The sequence below is a fragment of the Cyprinus carpio genome, chromosome B2 (assembly GCF_018340385.1).
Source record: "Cyprinus carpio isolate SPL01 chromosome B2, ASM1834038v1, whole genome shotgun sequence".
Taxonomy (NCBI): domain Eukaryota; kingdom Metazoa; phylum Chordata; class Actinopteri; order Cypriniformes; family Cyprinidae; genus Cyprinus; species Cyprinus carpio.
Window position 1 is genome coordinate 9,409,486 of NC_056598.1, and position 20,458 is coordinate 9,429,943.

A 20,458-nucleotide genomic window follows, 5' to 3' on the forward strand; every position below is an offset into this window, starting at 1 on the left:
GCACTCATGTAGCGACTACGCGCATTTTAAGAGATACAGCACACAGTGGGCCAGGTGAGAATGACGGAGCATATTGACAGGGACAAATGCATAAAGTGCAGCATAATTGTTGAAATCACGAAATTAGTAGGTTTTAAATGAATAGATAATTTCACACCGGGAGACCGACCGTCAAACAGAGTACCCCGTGCTCATGCTGGATAAAACTGCACATTCACAAGTCTTACGTGTGTGAAATTAAAAGGATCATTAGCCATTCAAAGGATTTGTTTAAATGGATATAAATGAGTATTTGCTAATGCTGACAGAGAAACGAGAAAGTATCATAAAGTTGGCCGTTCTATGGCTTATCTTATATAAAAGCAAATCGTTATAAGGACGTTTGGTATTAAATTAATTGCTTTGTTTAAACCTTCTAGTGCTGAAGTATTAGAAGGACTTCTTTATAAACTTTACAAACGACAGCGAACAAGAGGGAGAAAATGTCGAGCTGTTGTGCTCAGGTGCTGCCTTTCTCAGCGCCGTCAAAATAAGAGGTCCTGCCTCAAAACACATCAGCCAAGCAGGAAAAACTTAAGCGGCAGATGCCGTTTATTTGGAAAAATGTCCAAATTAGCCCGATAGATTTCTGCCCTTGGACGATTATATCGGTCAGCCACTAAAGTGCCACCCTTCATTGTGATTTTGTTTGGAAGGTAAAGGATTCTGTTTACGCAAAGTGAAAATATCTGCAGGAAGCAGAAGAAACCAAGCTTGTCAATGGGCAAGACAGAATCTCTGGGGTCTGTGAAGAGGTCGCAAGGAAATGAAAGGCGAACCTCATTGTTTAAGTCAAAAAGCCTGTAGTAGTCCTTTGAAGCAATACACTGTCATGATTTGCAACATTGACTTGCCAGCAGCTTTGTGATTCGGTGTTTTTCATCTTTCCTAAATTTGTACTAAGAATACATTTATAAAATTAACAAAAGAGAACTCTTTCAGGTCTCCAGTGGTTTTTAACATTTAAAAGCAAAAGCACAGAAATAAGAGTCATAAATGTTAGTATTGGAAATTCTGCAGTTGTACTGTCTGGTGTGAGTGTATGTAAATGCAATGCTTATATACCACACACACCACACACACACACACACACACCACACACACACACACACACTAATAATATATATATATAAATATATATATGAAGAGGTCATTGCAAAAACAGATAACTCCATTTATTTTAATTAAAATTTTTTCAGAAATCCTGTTTTTTTATTGCACATTCCAAGTAATATCAATAAAACAGCAGTGGGTTGTTTTGATTAAGTATTCTAACCTTAAACAAATACAGTTAATTTTACAATAATTAAAGGTCATTGAAAGTATGCTTTTTTTTTATTTATTTTTTTTACACATATTAAAGCTTGCTTTAAAGCAAACAAAACAGATAACTCCAACCGTTGTTTTTTTGGCCAAAGCAGATAACACCACAGTTTTAATATTTCAGAGTTAAAAAAAAACAACACTTGTGTTAATCACTGTGTGTGTGTATATATATATATATATATATATAATATGTGTGTGTGGTGTGGGTGTGTGTGTGTGTGTGTGGTGTGTGTGTGAGTGTGTGTGTGTGTGTGCGTGCGTGTGCGTATGCGTATGGCGTGTCTGACCCTGAGGAGTTCACTGGCTAACAGATTGTCTTGTAACTTTCTCCATCCATTCCATCCAAGAAAAACGTCCCTTTAAAAACTAATTGGGACTGTTCTTAATGATCTGTCTGATGTCTAACTGTTTTGGCTTGTGACTATGGAAAATGCCTTACGTGAAAGAAATTTAAACAATTGTTAACATTTAATTAATTTTAAACAATGAATACTTGACATAGTATATTTTGGCCATTACTTAAACGTGAAACAATGATTATCCATGAAAAATGACCAGAAGTGACACTTGATACATACTGATAGTTTCGGCTCAATATTTCCCTTTGGACGGACATCTTTTGGTATAGAACGTTGGGTTTTGTAAAGTGAAGCTGCTGTAAGGCCATCTCAGAGGGTGAGTCACATGAAAAGTGAACATCAGAGCTTTTTATCCAGCCTGCTGTTAGACAGCTGTCTGAAAGACATTCAATGATTGAATGCAGAAAAGAAAGAGTATTTTATCCGGCTGCTAAAATAGGTTTTTCTTGGCAGGTTTGTCACATCACTGAGGACCAAAAGAAGCAGGGCATTCAGAGGGACACGAGGTTCTAATGCAGGAGACGTAAAGATCAGGTTACAGCCAGGCGGAGCCACCATCAGTGTCACAGTACCTACAGAGTGATTGACCAGCCGCTCAAACTCACCCCACAGGATGGTGAGCTCATCTATGCCGCAGTGGCCATCATTTACAATCAACAGGATTTGCCTGGTTCATTTTGGACTTTGTTAATAAGAGGATCCATCCCAAAACATGGGGGGGAAAAAAATGATTTGATTGATTGATTCTTTTACCAAAAAAAAAATAATAAATAAAATCAATAGTTTATTTAATAGTCAATTAAGTTAGTTTTTTTAAAAAGGATCAATGCTGAGTTGTATACAAATTATTTAAATTGCATGTTAAGGCAGTTCTTTGGTACACTTTTTAATATTTCTACTACACTTCACTGTGGTTATAAAAAATTCAAGCTGTGGCTGCTCTATTCAAAACGTACTTTAAAATAATTGAAGACATACAATATGTTTATCATAATTCTATATGTAATATAATGCATATTTTTAGCAAAATCCTGTAAAGGATATTGTTGTCTCGTTTGCAATTTATACAAGACTTATAACAAAGCTCTCAATTAAATGAGGAAATCAATGTTGACAGATTAGACCTAGAATTCAGACAGCAGACTTTGTTTAGCTTGTTGAAGTTTATCCATGTTGTTTTCACGAAATAGACGATTCACAGTCAAACGTGGGCATCGGAGAATCCTAATCAAATGCCACTGGTTTTGTCAAATGCTTTCACCCCCAAAACTGAAAATAGCAACCTCAAATTACTGATTTTTGAATGCTCCTCATAGGCAAAAACCCCTAGGGGCCTAACCAGTCAGTTTTGAGACTGATTTTGTCGTTGTTTGTTAGCAGGGATCGTGTAGTGGCAGTCTTTCGTCCCAGGGTCCTGACCTGGCAGTGCAAGGGCTAGGCCGTGGCTGCTGCCTGATGGATCTAACACCACAGTTTTACAAGTTCACCTTTTTATTTAAATCGCTGTCCATATAGGCAATATTGACTTGTTAAATTATTAACTAACAATGTGGTCAACAATAAAGTTCTTTAGTTGAAAGCACAACTTCTACAAAAGGTCACTACGTGAAAAAGTGTTCATCTTAAAGTGCTCCCTGAGCTGAAATTTAAACTTAAAACATATCAAGATCAATGAAAAGGAAAAGACAATCTAAATTAAGTGTTTTAACAGATTCAAACGAAATACCGCATAGCTCAATGTCTTATGGACTACCCATTGCAGTCACATGGCCCCTCGGATGGCCAACTCCTGGAGTTTGGCCTTCTTGATCATTTGGGCCTTGGCTAAAACCAGCTGGCCCACACTCTACTCTTGCATCAAAATCTTCCAGACTTGCCCCCTCTACACTGATTCTTATCAGATCTCCACTGTGTCTGAATGTAGGGATGCCTAGTGTCTGATCTGAAACAGCGAAACAGTCCCGAAATGCTTATATCTACTGTCTCAGCTTAAATAGTTCAGTTAGGATGTAATAAAGCAAAGTGATTGGATTTTGTTTGTTTTTTAATTAAGTTAAGATTAGGAAAAAACGTTTGTAGACATCTTTTGGATTTTGTTAAAGTATAAACTTTTAGTTTTTTTTTTGTTTGTTTGTTTTTAAAGTAATTACCAAGCGGCCAGCATTAGCGAGTCAGCCACATGTTTGATCAGTTTTAGCCTTCGCAAATTCATCACGACATGCTTTGATAAAAATAAAATCTATAGATATAAAACAGTTCAAGCATATAACAATGTTTAAACGTTAGACCCAGATAAATGTGCGCTAGATCCAATAGTTTGTGCGGAAGACGCTTCAGGACTAAGGGAGGACCCAGCCCGCGTGATCACTTGCAAAAAAAATTTTTTTTTTCAGTGGATATGCCCCGAATTTTTTCACACATGAGGTAAGAGTAAATACATCATTCGTAACTGCAAAGGGTCTTTTTTTGGGTGTGCACTCACAATATCAACAAAACATTGTTCTTTTATATAATAAAGAAAACAAACACGAATGTGCTGATTTACCCGGCATCTCGTCTATTAACAGGAGTAACAAAAATGAACCGAACCTCCAGAGTGAAAACATGCCTCACAGACATGATCACAATATATCTATAGAAAGCTTTAATGATTACTAATGAAATAAACAATTCGAAATCAACAAAACTCTGTAATTATAATCATAATCCGTAAAGATGCACTTCTCCTAAAGTTGCGTCTAATGAGATGGCGAGTCAGGATTGGCAACTTCATCCTTGAGACACAGACTCAGAAAACACTAGTTTATATTGAATAATTCAAATATCTCCTTTTACTATTTCCCCCTGTACAGTTTATGGTAATTACTTTTGCCAGTGCTTTGCAACATGCTTGAGCTTATTGTGTGTATTTGAACGGAGAAACGTCTCTGGTTACATATGGTACCCCTCGTTCCTGTAGGAGGGGACAGGAGATGTAAAGTCGGTGGACCGACTAAATTGGGAAGATCGCTTTGGATAGAGTGTAAACTAAAACGACGCCAATGCAGATTGGCATGCAAAATTATTGCATCCAGCTGCTGCTGATCACAGCGTGATAGAATATAATAAGGCAGCAGATGCAATGTATACCAGGTTTTTCGCTGAGGAGCCGAGCCAGAGGACCCGGCGGCGCTCAGCGGTGGTACAGGCAACCCTGGCGACAGGACATGACATCTCCGTTCCCTCCTTCAGGGGTTACCATACGTAACTAGACGTTCGCTTTCAGTCAGTCACCTCTCTCGATGTCATGTCAGTGACCAACTAATGGGATCCCTACCAAAGCGCCATGGGTGCTGCCCACTTCCAGTGCCCTGTGTGAGCCACCTGCGCCCTTATTAAGGTGTAGGCCGGGGCTCCGGAACAAGTAGTTCTACTCACCATTGTCAAAGCACTACTCACTGGTGAGACTGGATAAACACTGCGGAAAACGTACCCGTTCCGCTTGGAACAGGGACGCTGCAGGAAGCCCCATCCTACTCCTGAAGGAGTTTTTGGAAGCAAGTACACATATAGCATCCGTTTAGGTGTATATGGGAAAGAAATATGAGGTGATTCAAACCCTCTTGGGAAGGCAGAAGTCTGCCAGGGAAACACTGGCTCTAAGGCTATACTGTGGACTATACGCATACGAGTACCGCTTAGGTCTCAATATGGAACCCAGCCTTCCACGGTTCTCACGGATTCATCATGAAGGCCTGGCGTTTGACATTCCGCCACGTCCAGCTGCCTAGGGTGATGGAGGATCTCAACAGGGTCTTAAATACGGACACTCTGGAGCAGTTTTAGCAAGCCGACACTAACCGGGGCCTCTCGGTGCCACTACCCGTTTGAGGTGAGAACACAGGAGGATACCAGCTCTACACGAAAGGCTATAGAACCTAGCGAACGTTGTTAGGGGTCGCCCAGCCTGCAGCTCTTGAAAAAATGTCTGTCAGCGAGGGCAACCACGAGCCAGTACCCAGGAGGGATGCAACACTTCTAGTTGAGTGAGCTCGCAACCTGAACGGGCAGGGCACACCCTGTGCCTGATAAGCCAGGGTTATGGCATCCACAATCCCAGTGGGCCATCCTCTGCTTAGAGACTGCATTCCCCTTCTGCCGGCCTCCGTAACAGCACAAAGAGCTGGTCTGAGGTCCTGAAGCTTTGTGTCTGGTCTACGTAGCATCTCAATGCTCGGATGGGACAGAAGACAGAGTTAGAGCTGGTTCTGCCTCCTCCAGGGGCAGCGCTTACAGGTTCACCACTTGGTCTTTGTAGGGTGTAGTGGGAACCTTGGGCACATAGCCGGGCAAAGGCCTCAGGATTACCTGGGAGTCAGCTAGCCGAAACTCAAACCTCCTTGCCCCTAAGGAACCTGATGACGAGGTCATGCTTACCTAAAGACGTCCCATTCACGGGGTCATGGTATGCAGCAATAGCAGCAACCTGGACCTTGAGGGTGGAGGGAGACAGCCTTCGCTCCAGCCCTTGCTGCAGAAAGGAAAGCACGACCGCAATTGGGCATCTTCAGGGGTCCTCTCGGCGAGAAGAACACCACTCGACGAACAGGTTCCACTTCAAGGTGTAAGCATGTCTCGTAGACGGTGCTTTTGCCGAAGTGATGGTGTTCACTACATCCTGGGGTAGGTCACCTAGAACCTCCGCGTTTTGGTTCCCGTCCAGGGACCAGACATGGAGTTTCCAAAGGTCTGGATGTGGGTGCCAAAAACAGCGCCCCCGTCCCTGAGTCAGTAAATCCTTCCTCAGAGGGATTGGCCAAGGAGGGCTGTGTTGCGAGGAGCACTAGTTCGGGGAACCAGGTCCGAGTGGGCCAATACGGCGCCACTAGCAAGACTTGCTCCTCGTCCTCCCGGACTTTGCACAGTGTCTGTGCGAGAAGGCTCACTGGGGGAAACGCATATTTGCGTAGGCCCTGCAGCCAGCTGTGTGCCAGTGAGTCCATGCCGAGTGTCCCCTCGGTCAGGGAGTAGAACGAATGGCAGTGAGAGGTCTCTGGAGAAGCAAACAGGTCTACCTGAGCGGGCTCCCGAACCGTCTCCAAATCAGATGGAGTCGCCATTCTCCCGGGAGCAACTCGTCGGCTGTACGGTTGAGCAGGCCCGGAATGTGAACAGCACGAAGTGACCTCAGAACCTTCCGACTCCAAAGGAGGAGGTGGCGGGCGAGTTGCGACATGCGATGGGAGTGCAGACCACCTTGTCAGTTGATGTACGCAACGGTCGCTATGTTGTCCGTTTGGACTAATACATGCTTGCCTCATATCTGACCTTTGAAACGGTTCAAGGCAAGGCACACTGCTAACAACTCTAGGCAATTGATGTGCCACTGCAGCTGCGGGCCCGTCCAAACCCCTGAGACTGCATGGAGGTATCCGTGTAAACCACAGCATGCCCGGATATCTGCTCTAGATGCACCCCTGCCCGGAGAAATGCAAGATCTGACCACGGGGTGAGGGTTTGGCGACAGGCCCATGTAACTTGAACCCGGTGAGTGCCGCACTTCCACGCCCACCTCAGGACTTGGCCATAAAGCCAGTGCTGGAGCGGTCTCATATGTAACAGCCCGAGTGGTGTAAGTGCCACTGAAGCCGCCATATATGCCTCAGGAGCCTCTGAAAAAGTTTCAGTGGGACCACTGTCCTGCCCTTGAATGTATTCAAGCAGGCTAACACTGACCGCGCACATTCCTCTGTGAGGCGTACTGTCTGTTAGACTGAATCAAAAACTCCATACCGAGAAAAGAGATCCTCTGCATCGGCGAAGAGTTTGCTCTTTTCCCCAGTTGACCCAAAAGCCCAACAAGCTGAGGTGCCAGAGCACCAGGTCCCTGTGCTCGCACAACTGATCCCGAGATTGTGCTAGTATCAGCCAATCATCTAGATAGTTGAGAATGTGAAACACCCTGTTCTCTGAGGGGAACAAGAGCCACCTCCGCAACTTTCGTGAAGACACGGGGAGGCAGGGACAGCCAGAAGGGCAGGACCTTGTACTGATGTGCCCGTCCTTCAAACGCAAACTGCAGAAAAGGTGTGTGGCACGGAAGGATCGATACATGAAAGTACGTGTCCTTCAGGTTGATTGCTGCAAACCAATCTCATGGACGAACGCACCCCAAAGATTTGTATCTTCGTCAACATCTTGAACGTAGCCGATGAAGGGCCCGGTTCAAAACTCAGAGATCCAAGATCGGTCGTAACCCACTGCCTTTCTTTTGTACAATGAAGTAAGGGCTGTAAAACCCCCGTCCTCATATCGGCTGGAGGGACCGGCTCTATTGCGTTCTTCGCCAGTAGGACTGCGATCTCTACCCACAGAACAGGGGCATCGGACGCTTTCACTGTAGTGAAGCGGATACAGCTGAACTGAATTGCATAGCCGAGGCTGATGGTCCGCAGAAGCCAGTGAGACAGGCTGGGTAGCGCTGACCAGGTGCTTAGAAACCTACAAGCGGGACCAGTGGAACCACAGCCGTACCCACAGTGGGGCAGCGAGGGGCATGGGGGCCCATCAGGACTGCCTATGCATAGGGCCCGGGATCTTGTGCAACACCCCTGTATTGATGTATCGAACACAGCCCTAATTAACATATTTTAAAACAATAAATATAAATGCCATCATGGACGTTAAACTTTGCTACCAATGTCCCTTCAATTATTTGCTCTGCCTCTGCAATAATGTCTTGGAAAGGTATTTCAATGAATAAATCAACATTTAATCAGATTGTGTATCCAGTTAAAATGAATTGTTCTAATTTTGCAAAATTTAAAACTGATGCACATACTAAAAATATATTTTAAGTTGTTGGACACAGATGAGTTTTTTTTAATAAACAAGTATTTACATTTATGTTTACATTACAAACTATTTATAAACTAAGTTATACGGAAGAGGATTAGGGCCAAGCAATAATAAAAAAATAAAACCATCTCGAGATTAAAGTCATATATTGGGAGATTAAACTCGTTAAATTTTGAGAAAAAAAATTTGAAATACAATCTTGAGAATAAACTCATGAATATCGAGAATAAAGTCGTTGTGTTTCGAGAAAAAAACTCGTAAAATTTCGAGAAAAAAAGTCGAAATACAAACTTGAGAATAAACTCATTACATTACACGCCATTAATGGCAATGCCATAATACGGTTTTAATTTATCATAGCTGTCCAAGTGCCAGAGTGCATTTGGGTGAAGCCAGCGATAACCTTGCATTTGTCCTCTGGTTGTCATTTCTTGTTGGACAAAAGCGAGTAGCCTACATCGCGCAAATTGGACTGATATTTCTTCTAAAAAGACCTAGCCGCTTGCAAATTCACTTTAAAGTTTGTGTGCTAATTATTATTGTGTCATAATTAGCTAAAGTTGATAGTATTTCTTTGTTACTGAAAGATATAGGCTATGCAATGAACACTGATTGAATGCGTTATTCTCTACATTTCATTTCGACTTTTTTTCTCGAAACACAACGACTTTATTCTCGAAATTAAATTAGTTTATTCTCATGATTATTTCGACTATTTTTCTCGAAATTTAACGAGTTTTTTTCTCAAAACACAACGACTTTATTCTCGAAATTTAATGAGTTTATTCTCAAGATTGTATTTCGACTTTTTTTCTCGAAATTTAACGAGTTTATTCTCAAGATTGTATTTCGACTTTTTTTTCTCGAAATTTAACGAGTTTAATCTCGCAATATAATGACTTTAATCTCGAGATGGTTTTATTTTTTTATTATTGCTTGGCCCTAATCCTCTTCCGTAAAGTTAAATAATTTAAACTAATGAAATTAATTTTATAATTATAATAATGATAAGAAGAAGAAAAGATGCAACAATTGTGAAATCAAGATGTACATAATTTGAATTGGGTAATTGTTTTTTTTTTTTTTTTTCATGTTTTTTCTTTCTTCCCTGCTATACTTTCTTTTAAATCAATTTTGCACAAAAATAAGGTAAATGTTAGCTATATTTAAAGAATATGAACTCTTGAACATGATGATCTTTCGATTTGTAGAATTTCTCCAAAAATATATTTGCCATCCTACAATCAGTGAAGGCGCGGGAGGAAGGTCGGGCCCCTGAAACAGAGACAGACCCAGAAACCAAACTCAGGTGGTGAGTACACAACAGAGCTGCTTTATTAGCGTGTGAATGTTTGTGCTTTCTGTTCCTTATCAGCTGAATATGAAAAATTGCTAGGACACATCTCTCAATACTTAACACTTCGTCTTTGCACACCAGTTAATTTTACATTTTAAATTTGCCATAAACCAACAAGACACTTTATCTCTCAAATCAAGCCATTCTTCCAAAACACCAGCAAAGGTTTTTTAACCAACAAACACTTTTTCACTCATAAAAACGATCTAAAAACACACACACACAGGGTAGCATATTACATTTTTTTCTGCTGATTAGAGTTCACTGCAGTATGTTGTCCATGTTTACATATAGTCCAAAATTATCCCTAATTTGTATAGATAGAATCATTTTCTATACAGTCTAGTTTCTGCAACTTTCACTTGGGAGCAAAAATCTGCCTTTTAAACTTGCTAGAAAAAAAAAGGATTGTAAAATTTAGATTTTTTTTTTTTGGCCATATCACCCAACCCTAGTTTAACAGTTTAGAAAAGAGTATATAAACATGCAGATTCGCTTGTGGGTACATAAAGTTTGGCTGTGCTGTGTCTGTATGTATATATACATAATGATATAATAATAATAATAATGATAAGAAGAAAAGTTGCAACAATTGTGAAATCAAGATATACATAATTTGAATTGGGCAATAAATAGTTATTTAAAACAATTTTATTGCTAATTAAAATGATGTACCTAGATTTCACACTTGTTGTGACCAGTGTTTTGGTGGTTATGAAAAATAAAACGGTTGGCCTGCAGGAGGTGGTGGTGTTTTCTTGTCCAGCTTATTTTGTTCGGGGTAGATTGTGAATGGTTGTTTAAAAACTTGGAACTTGGTTAAAAGTCATGATTGTCATGTTTTTTTTTTTTTTTTTTTTTTGAGGAATTCATGTAATTTGAAAGCTGTAGTCATTGAATGCATTTTGTTTCAGAGCAATGGTAAATGATCCACAGTTTATCCCACATAGACTGCTGTTGTGCTCTCTGCGTGAAGAGATTTGAAAGTGAAAAATTGTGATTGTAGTGATTGTTAAAAAAAAAACACTGTAATGACGGCAGAATGTGAGCTGCATGAAGACCACACACAAGATTGTGTTATAAAGCACATGTAATATGACATTACAAAATCTGTCCAATATTACCAAGTTTAATAACTGCCACTGCAACTCTTCCAAATTCTTTTTTAGTATGTATTTATAAATTCAGAAATTTCAACTCCTAAGCATGATTGAATGCATCAAATTAATTGAAGGCCTTCAGGACTCTTTAGTTTCCTCTGACTGTTTGAAGAAAACGGCTTGTTCTTTAAACAGTAATTGAGAACTGAAGTGTCTGTGAGTTGGAGAGAATAGCACTCAGTGAAACTAACCCTTACCCAGAAATGTGAACACAACCATTATTAACTGTTATCAGGGGCCAAGCACCGAAGGTGCTTAGGCACCTATTGTATCCGTTAGCATGATTTTCTTCTTTTTCTTGTTCTTCTTCTTCCGCCGCAAGTCTATGGCAGCCCATAGAACCGTTTGCTGGAAAGTTGTGAAATTTGGCACACTGATAGAGGACAGTGAGAAAAGTCACCATAGCTAATTTGGAGTCCAAAGTTGCACTCATGTTTATGCTAATAACTTTTGAACTGTAAGCCAGAATATTTTTTTTTCCTCTGAATCCTTGGCTCATGCCGAGATGAATGAACTCCAAAATTAAAAAAGCGAAAGGTTTATTTTTTTTTGCTATTTTTAATTGTTCGTAAAACCTACTTTTTCGAACTTGTCCTAGGCCGTTGCACCAATTGTCACGAAAATTTAACCATATTATCTTCAGACCATGCTGGCAAAAAGTTATGGAATTCCATTTGATTCGTCCAACTGTTCTTGAATAACATGCGAAAGAATTCTACAAAAAGCATACAAAAATGCATGCTAGGCTATATCTCCGCAGCGGTTAGGCATGTTGAGACCAAAACTTGGTGTGTGTTATAACAAGCATGACCTGAGACTACCTGCAGCGTTTTGTCACTGTGCCACCTAGTGGTCAGGAGATATGGAAATGCATATTTTTGCTTATAACTTCTAAATGGTTGGGCCAAAAATGACAAAACTGGTCTCTTTAGATTCGATGCATCATGCCAAGTCGATTGATATCCAATTTTCCCCAGTTCAGCAATTTTGGGCGTCAGCCATTTTGAATTTTGTCATAAAATGCTATAATTTACGAACGCATTGACATATCGTTACGAAACTCAGTAAGCATCTTTGACAACATTCCCTGACGGTACTCCAAAAAGTTTGGGTTCCTATTGTAATGGGACTGATGTTGATAGATTCCTTGTGTCATGCCAAGAGCATTGATATGAATTTTTGTCATAACTGACTGAACTTCCTGTCCACTATTTTGATTTATGTTGAAAACATACTTTATCGAACCGTTGGTCTCCTCGACTGTTGGTCCAATTTTCACCAAAATCAAGTCAGATGATTTTCTTTCTGTGTTGACAATGTTATGGATTTTGTATCGATAAGTGAAACCGTTTTCATACAGCACTGCTACAAATTTTTGGCACAGTGCCAAACTGCATCTCTGCAAATATTTTACATATTGATGGCAAACTTTATATGTGCCATTATAACCTCACCCTGACCATGTCACATTCATTTGGTAACAGCACCACCTATTGGTCAAGAATAAACCATTCATTAACCGTTAATTATTAAATTTCCAAAAATGCTAATAACTTTTGATTGCAATAGCGTAAAACATAGATACCAATTTTGCCATAGTCAGTGGAACTTCCTGTCCGCCATTTGGACTTATGTTGAAAACCTTCTTTTTTGAACTTCTCATCAACTTTTGGTTAGATTTTCACCAAGATCGAGTCAGATGATCTTCAGACTGTGGTGACAGAAAGTTATTGATTTTGTCTTGATAAACTAAACAGTTTTTGTACAGCACCGCTACAAATTTAGGTATAGTGCCAAACTACATCTGGATCCAATATACTGTTACACACGTTTTATTTCTCAGTTTGCTTTCACTTAAAGTCTGTATAAAGGCAATTTCGGAGAACTATTTCTAAACAAACTATTGTTAGAAATGTTTTGCTGAAAACATGTTACAAAGACTGTTAATTATGTAGTACTGAATTGTGGAGTTAGACCGTTAAACAGTTTTTCACCATTTTTCAGGATTTTTTGGGCGTGTGTTCGACTTGAAGCGGCACTGCACAGATGGATCGGTGTGTGACATCAAATTAGAGTGAGAGCTGTAGAGAGCAGACGGCTTCTTATGCTTTCAAATCAGTGGGAGTGGTTTCAGCGCCAGCAGTGGACACGGCCCCAGCTTTTTTTCATGCAAAAAAAAAAGCATTTAAAATCGCTGTTTTTTAAGGTAGCCTAACCAAACTCAGCTTAATTGTTTGTAGAGAGAGAAAATTAACACATCTCTCTCGCTCTCAAAATGGCCATATTTTGAGAGAAAAAAATCGAGTAGTTTGCATCACTTGATAAAGCTGTCAGTGATTTAACATTTATATCGTAAAACGTGTTGTTAAAAGTTGACTAATACTAAATGATTTGCAGCTTCATCTTACATCGGTCTCTTTAATGTTAAACTGGTGCTTCGCGCTCTGTCTGCTTCTGTGAAGAGTAAACCCCACCTACTTTGATTTGATTGGCCATCTCAGTCATTTTGACATTGACGAGTGCAGTTAGACCACTGAGGCTTTGATCTGAATCGCCTAGTATGTGCAGCGGTGGCGTGCGCATCCGTAGACCAGCAAAAGTTAATTCTCGCACTTTAATAGTTTTTATAGCTCCTAACAGGCTGTGTGACTATGAGACATTATTGCCTCAAAATGTACGTCAGTATGCAGTTTTCCCTATTGCTCGCGTGCCAGCAATTATCCCTCTGCGTGCCACTGTTGGCGACCCCTGCTATAAATAATAGTTTTATTGTGATTGATATTAAATTAAAAAAAAAATGAAATGAACGAAAATATAAATATCTTTTTTCTTAACATAGGAGCTAACATAGAGTGTTTGTTTTGTTTTTTTAATGCACTCCAATTTTTTTATCCCTTAGGATCCAGCAATAAGAAATAAACAGCCAGTCCCAGCTGCCTACAAAAGATACGATCAGGAGCGATTTAAAGGAAAAGAAGGTAAGTTGGATTTCATCAGCTTTAGTTTCAGAGCCGGCAGCCATATCACCCTGGAGCCCAAGACCGGCTGCCCACTGAAACTTAGCAGGGTTGAGCTGGTCAGTACCTGGATGGGAGAGACCTCCTGGGAAAACTAGGTCGCTGCTGGAAGAGCTGTAGTGAGGCCAGCAGGGGGTGCTCACCCTATGGTCTGTGTGGGTCCTAATGGCCCAGTGTAGTGATGGGGACACTATACTGACAACAAGCACCATCCTTCAAATGAGACGTTAAACCGAGGTCCTGACTCTCTGTGTTTTTTAAAAATCCCAGGATGTCTTTCGAAAAAGAGTAGAGGTGTGACCTCGGCACCCTGGCTAAATTCGCCCATTGGCCTCTGACCATCATGGCCTTCTAACCATCCCCATACACTGACTGGCTTCATCACTCGGTCTCCTCTCCACCAGTAAGCTGGTGTGTGGTGGGCATTCTGGCGCACTATGGCTGCCGTCGCATCATCCAGGTGGATGCTGCACACTGATGGTGGATGAGGAGATACCTCCTGACAATGTAAAGCGCTTTGAGTGCCTAGAAAAGCGCTATATAAATGTAAGGAATTATTAATTATTATTATTATTAGTTTTGACCTTTGATGCAATAAATATGATGAATAATTGGTAATGCAGAAAATACCTGTGCAGACAATAAAAAAAGTTCCTCTTTAGCTGAAGATGTAGAAGTAGCACTTTTAGAAAAGAAGCAACATCTTTCAGAATAAAAGAAGTTCAGAAAATTTTAATTTTGTTACAACCAGCACACCATTGTTGATGAGAGAAAGTGTATCATCTGTTTATTAAGTCCCCCAAAATGGAATTGGGGCTTATTGGAAAAATATTGTTTTTAAGAACTGTAAATATTTTTTTTTTTGCAGAAGGGGGGTTTTTAAATTTTGACTATGTGGGATTTTATCGGGGTGTGGCTGTGGTGTGTGTGGGTGTGTTTTTATTTTGTGTTGTTTTTTTTTTATATATATGTGTGAGATATACAAATGATCATGTTACATTTGCATGTTTGTTTCCATGTTATTCGCGGCAGGTTCAGAGAAATGTGCGCTCACAAGATGAGCAAAATGAGGGAGGGTTTTTGTCAACTTCATATAAAATGGAAAAGTTTTGTATAACGATTAAGCTTTGTGTATAGGATTGTTATACTACCAGTTTTAAGGGACAATACTGATATGAAATTTTATGCAGTAAATATTTGATAATATTATGAATGAAACTTACTTAACAACAACAGATCCTAGATCAGTATCCTAACGAATAACCCTAAATAATGTATAGTTCCTGCTAAACATCAAGCCTTTTTTTGTTTTTTTTTTTTTTTTTTTTTTTTTGCTTCCTGTCAAGTGTACAGATACATTGTTTAACACACGAGAAGTACTTTTAAACAAGAACATGGAGAGGTGGCCATGGCAATGATTACATCGACTACGAAAATACGTCGACATGCATGAAATGCGTCGACGCTTCACACTGTTTACATTCTTCTCGCGTAATGGCGGCTTCTTCTCCTGGGAATGGAGAAAGTTCCAGTCTATCACAAAAAGCTAGACCACGATTATCAAAAGTATGGGAATACTTTAAACAGAGGCCAAATAAAATGGTCCTTTGTTCCCTTTGCAAAACCGAAATGGTGTACCACGGCAGCACAACTGCGATGCACGTGAACCTCAGTAGAAAACATCCTGGCGCTCTCCGACCTCAAAAGGACGAGCCATCTTTGTAAGTATTTATTATTACAATTAGTTTTTTGTGAGTAATTGTTGCGTTCTTACCTGCTGTGTTTTTGGTCAAGAATTAATTAATATATGCTAGGTAATAATGGTAATGCTAACGGTATAAACTGTAAACATATACTGTATAGGTTACTTTGGCGACAATAAAGCAAACTTTAACTTTTAATTTACATCTACTGGTTGTTAGAAGTTGTTTATGCATACATAGACTTAAAATTAAATACTAGATTTACATTAACAGTACGCTGTAATCTAGTAGTGTACGTGAACATATAGATAAATAGGCTACTAGTGCATTTTGTTTACTTTTGGCACAAGCCAATTAAATAAAACAATCATAAGTACATGATTAATAACAAATTATCTCATTAGTTAAAAAGAGTTTAAAATGCTTTCTGTATTTCATAATAAAATGACAAATTCACTACACTTTCTGAAATACAATTAATATTGTAATCAAAGTAATTATATTAAACATCGTAATTAATCACATTCAGTTCATTTAAAAATATGCAGATTTACTACCCTACTACAGTACAGTTTATATATTGTTAGCATTCATAGATTTCATGTTTAAATTTGTTCCTAATGTTAATTATTGTGTTTGTTTTGTCTCAGGAAGAGGCAAAGCTGTGTACAAGATTTCTTTCATAAAAAGGATGTCACTGTTTGCATGCCCCAAATGGCCGTTACACTTACCGATAGCATACTCAACATGATTGTAAAAGATATGAGAACTCTTTCTTTTGTAGACAGTCAAGGAATTTGTGAGATGATCAACACGTTTTACCCAGGATACACACTTCCCTCCAGGTCCCATTTCACTAAGCTGATGGAGAAGAAATATGAGGAGAATTTGGAAAGATTAAAAGCGTCACTCAAAAATGTGAAATCAAAAATAGCTCTCACCACAGACGCATGGACAAGTATTGCCACAGAGGCATACTTGGGTGTCACATGCCACTTCATTAATGAAGACTGGGAACTTACATCGTACAATCTGGGAAAGCAGCTGAGAAGTTTGAGATATCCATGGCCAATGTAATTGTAGTTGTCCATGATAATGCTGCAAATGTTGGCGCTGCTCTGCGTATTTTGGAAGAAATGCATGGCATCTCTTCTCTCAGGTGTGGTGGTCATACATTGCAGTTAGTTGTCAACCATGCCCTGAGGGATCCCCACATCAGCAAAACACTGAGGGCTGCAAAGTGCCTTGTGGAACATTTTTTAAAAAGTGAGCTGGTCACTACAAAGCTTAAAGCAAAGCAGCAACAAATGGGTAACCCTGAGCATGCACTAATAAATGATGTATCAGTAAGATGGAACAGTACTTTACACATGATCAGCCGCCTGCTTGAACAGAGGTGGCCTGTGACTGCAACACTTTCCGTTCCTGATGTCACATCATGAGAGAAGTGCTTCTTGGATTTAAAACCTGATCAGTGGAGCTTACTTGAGGAAGTGGATCAAGTCATGAGGCCTTTCTAGTGTGCTACTGTTTTCTTGAGTGGAGAGTCCTATGTGACTGGTTCCGCTCTACCTCCTCTGGTAAAGGGCCTCCAGAAATCCATACAGAGCACAATTTTCGAGACGGCAGCAGTCAAGGCTTTCCAAAGTATTGCTGCACAGGAGATGACATCAAGATGGGAGCGGGAAACTAAATTCAGAGATGATGGAGAAAATATATGTCTTATTGCAGCAGCCCTGGACCCCAGATTCCACAAACTAAAATTCCTTCCAGCAGAGGACAGTTTAAAAGTTCACCTCAAGGTTCAAGCTCTTGCTCTTGAAGAGAAAAGAAGATGTGAGGTGCAAACACATCAACATCAATGTGAGGAACAGGTTCAGTCAGCCAGTGCAGACATGAGATTTTCAGAGAAGAGGCAAGTGTCTCTGTTGGACACTTTGCTCAGTTCAGATTCAGATGACCACTGTAATGGTGAGGATGACACTGGTCACATCCGAGATCAAGAAACTCACAGTGAAGTTGTGAGGAATGAGATGCACATGTACTTTAATGAGCAGGCTATTCCAAAGGAAGAAAATCCGGTGAAATGGTGGAAGGAAAATGAAGTGAGGTTTCCCATCTTGGCCATGCTGGCAAAGAGTTACTTGTCTGTGCCTGCAACATCAACCCCATCTGAAAGGCTTTTCTCAGTTGCTGGCAACATTGTGACTAAAAAAAAGAGCAAGCCTAACTTCAGAGATATGCTAACCTTCCTCCATTGCAATGCTATATAATTAGTAACACAGGCCCCCAACCTTTTGCACTGTTTATGTTGGGCTGTATTTATGTTGGACTCCTTTAAACTACAAGATGCCTTCAGGTAATCTTTGCACTGTATTGGCCATTATTTTTGCACAGCGTTGAACAGTGCTTTTGTTGGACTTGGCTCCTTTAAAACTATGTTACCTTTCAGGTATGTTTTACATAGTGTTGTTGACCAGTATTTTTGTGGTGTGTTACTACTTTAAACCATATAATGCCTTCAGAATGCATTTTTTGCAAAGTGTTAGGCAGAATTTATATGGCATTATTCATGCCTGATGCCCTAAAGTGTTGTTTACATTTTATTTTTTGGCACTTTATTTTTGTATATGTCTTTCATGTATTTTTGCACAGTGTTGAGCAGTGCTTGAGTTATAAAAAAAATAAAAAATCACCCCCCTCACAGTTGTCATGAAGGGCAAAATTAGCTATATAGACCAAAATCATTTTTTGAACCAGGCTGTAAACATTTTTTTCTGCTGTAAATTTGGGAATTTAACATGGGGAGTCAATGGGACTGCCTCCCTTTTGCAGCCAGCGTCAAGCGGCCAGTCGATGAATTGCAGTTTTAGTCACTTCCTTGTTGGCTTCACGAGAGAGAGTGGGAGGTTGCCACTCGGTTGCCACCCGTCCCTTAAAATACAGAATTGTCCCGTATTTAAGGTTTTTACAAAGGCCAACACATATTTGAATAAACAAATAAGTATTTTGTACTTATATAATACAAACTTATTTTGCACTGTTTATAATACTAATAGCAATTATAATTAAATAAATTTAATAAGAAGTAGGTTATTAGAGAAGCTCATTTGAGTGTGATTTTGGCATCTTTGTTTCCATAGCGATGGAGTCTCCAGAACGCGTGCCGTTAAACAACTTTCACACGAGCGCAACATGCAGTAAACAAACCTGAGCTGTTTAAAACATCTAGGAGCGCACATCTGCCCTTTGAACACTAGACTCTCCAGATGTAGCGCTGAAAGGGAAAGTTATCAGTGTGTCTGTCCAGTAACTAATGATGAACGCGCAGTTTGCAGAGAGGCATTTCAGTTGTTCACGGTCAAATTTTTTTTATTGTTGAACACAAGTTGCTCTGAAACTGTAATAATTTCTTTCTTTTGTTGAACATAAAAGAAGATACTTTAAATAATGTGGGTAACCAAACAGTTTCTGGTCCCCAATGACTTTTTTGTTGTTGTTGTTGTTGTTTTACCTTACTATGGAAGTTAGAACCATCAGCTGTTTAGTTGAGAGACATTCTTAAAAGTATCTTCTTTTGTGATCAACAGAAGAAAGAACTTTATGCAGGTTTAGCACAACCTGGGTAAATTATGACTACTTTCATTTGTGTGTGAACCATACAGTACCATTAAAGCCAGGGCTGTCAAACTCAATTCCTGGAGGGCCACAGCCCCCCAGATTTTAGCTCCAACCCTCATTAAAAACACCTGATCCAGCTAATCAAGTCCTACATGGTTTGTGCATTTAATTAGGGTTGGAGCTAAACTTTGCGGGGATGCGGCCTTCCAGGAGTTTGACACCCCTGGCATAAGCCCATATGCTTGACTGTAAGCTCATGATTAAAAATGAAAATGTGAAAAGCAATTTAATGTGTTATAATTAAAATCTGAAAATTTAATAGACGAGTAATAATAGATTATGTTGGAATTTGTACAGCCCTCTTCATCAAAATTACAGACAATGTTAAAAGTCTAACAAGTAAAAATAAACAGACTAAAATCTAAATCATCAGTCACAACAAGCCCTCTGCAGTTCAATCACAAACCCCAGTTTGGGAAACCCTGGCATACTGTAATGTTTAATGTACTTCATGGTCTTAATAACACAGAATAGATATGGGCTTAGGTCAAAAGTTATCTAAAAGTAACAAAGTAGTTAGAATACATTACCAAATGTGTAATCCAATAGAATATGTTACAAACTACAACTTCTCTCATGTAATTTGTAATCAGTAACAGACTACAATTTGGAAGTAATCCACTTTCCAGCATTGAGTACATGGATGGTAAATACTTTGTATTTTGAGAGTAAATGGTTTACTGTCATGCATTTTTGACTTATGTTCAGCCATAACATAATATTCATTACCCATCCTTTTGGCATATATGTTCTTCCAAAAGACCTCACAATCATCATTTTGTTTTACCAGTTTACTCTGTTGAATGATAAATGTTACACTTGATGTCCTTTAATGAGTTGATTGGACCAAAAAATGTGGCCTAATTTTCTTTGCATTGTGGGTGTATTATCTTTCAGTAGCTTGCTTCTTTACAATTCTGTAAGATTTATCATAAAAATACTTAAACCACAACTGAATAAGGCTTGTGAAGATCATTAA

General features: G+C 39.6%; 1 protein-coding gene across 1 annotated transcript in view; it reads left to right on the top strand.

Moving 5' to 3' along the window:
- LOC122136169 (parafibromin-like) overlaps positions 1 to 20,458 on the top strand; it is a 282,439-nt gene that overhangs the window by 92,079 nt on the left and 169,902 nt on the right. The gene's annotated exons all lie outside the window — the stretch shown is intronic.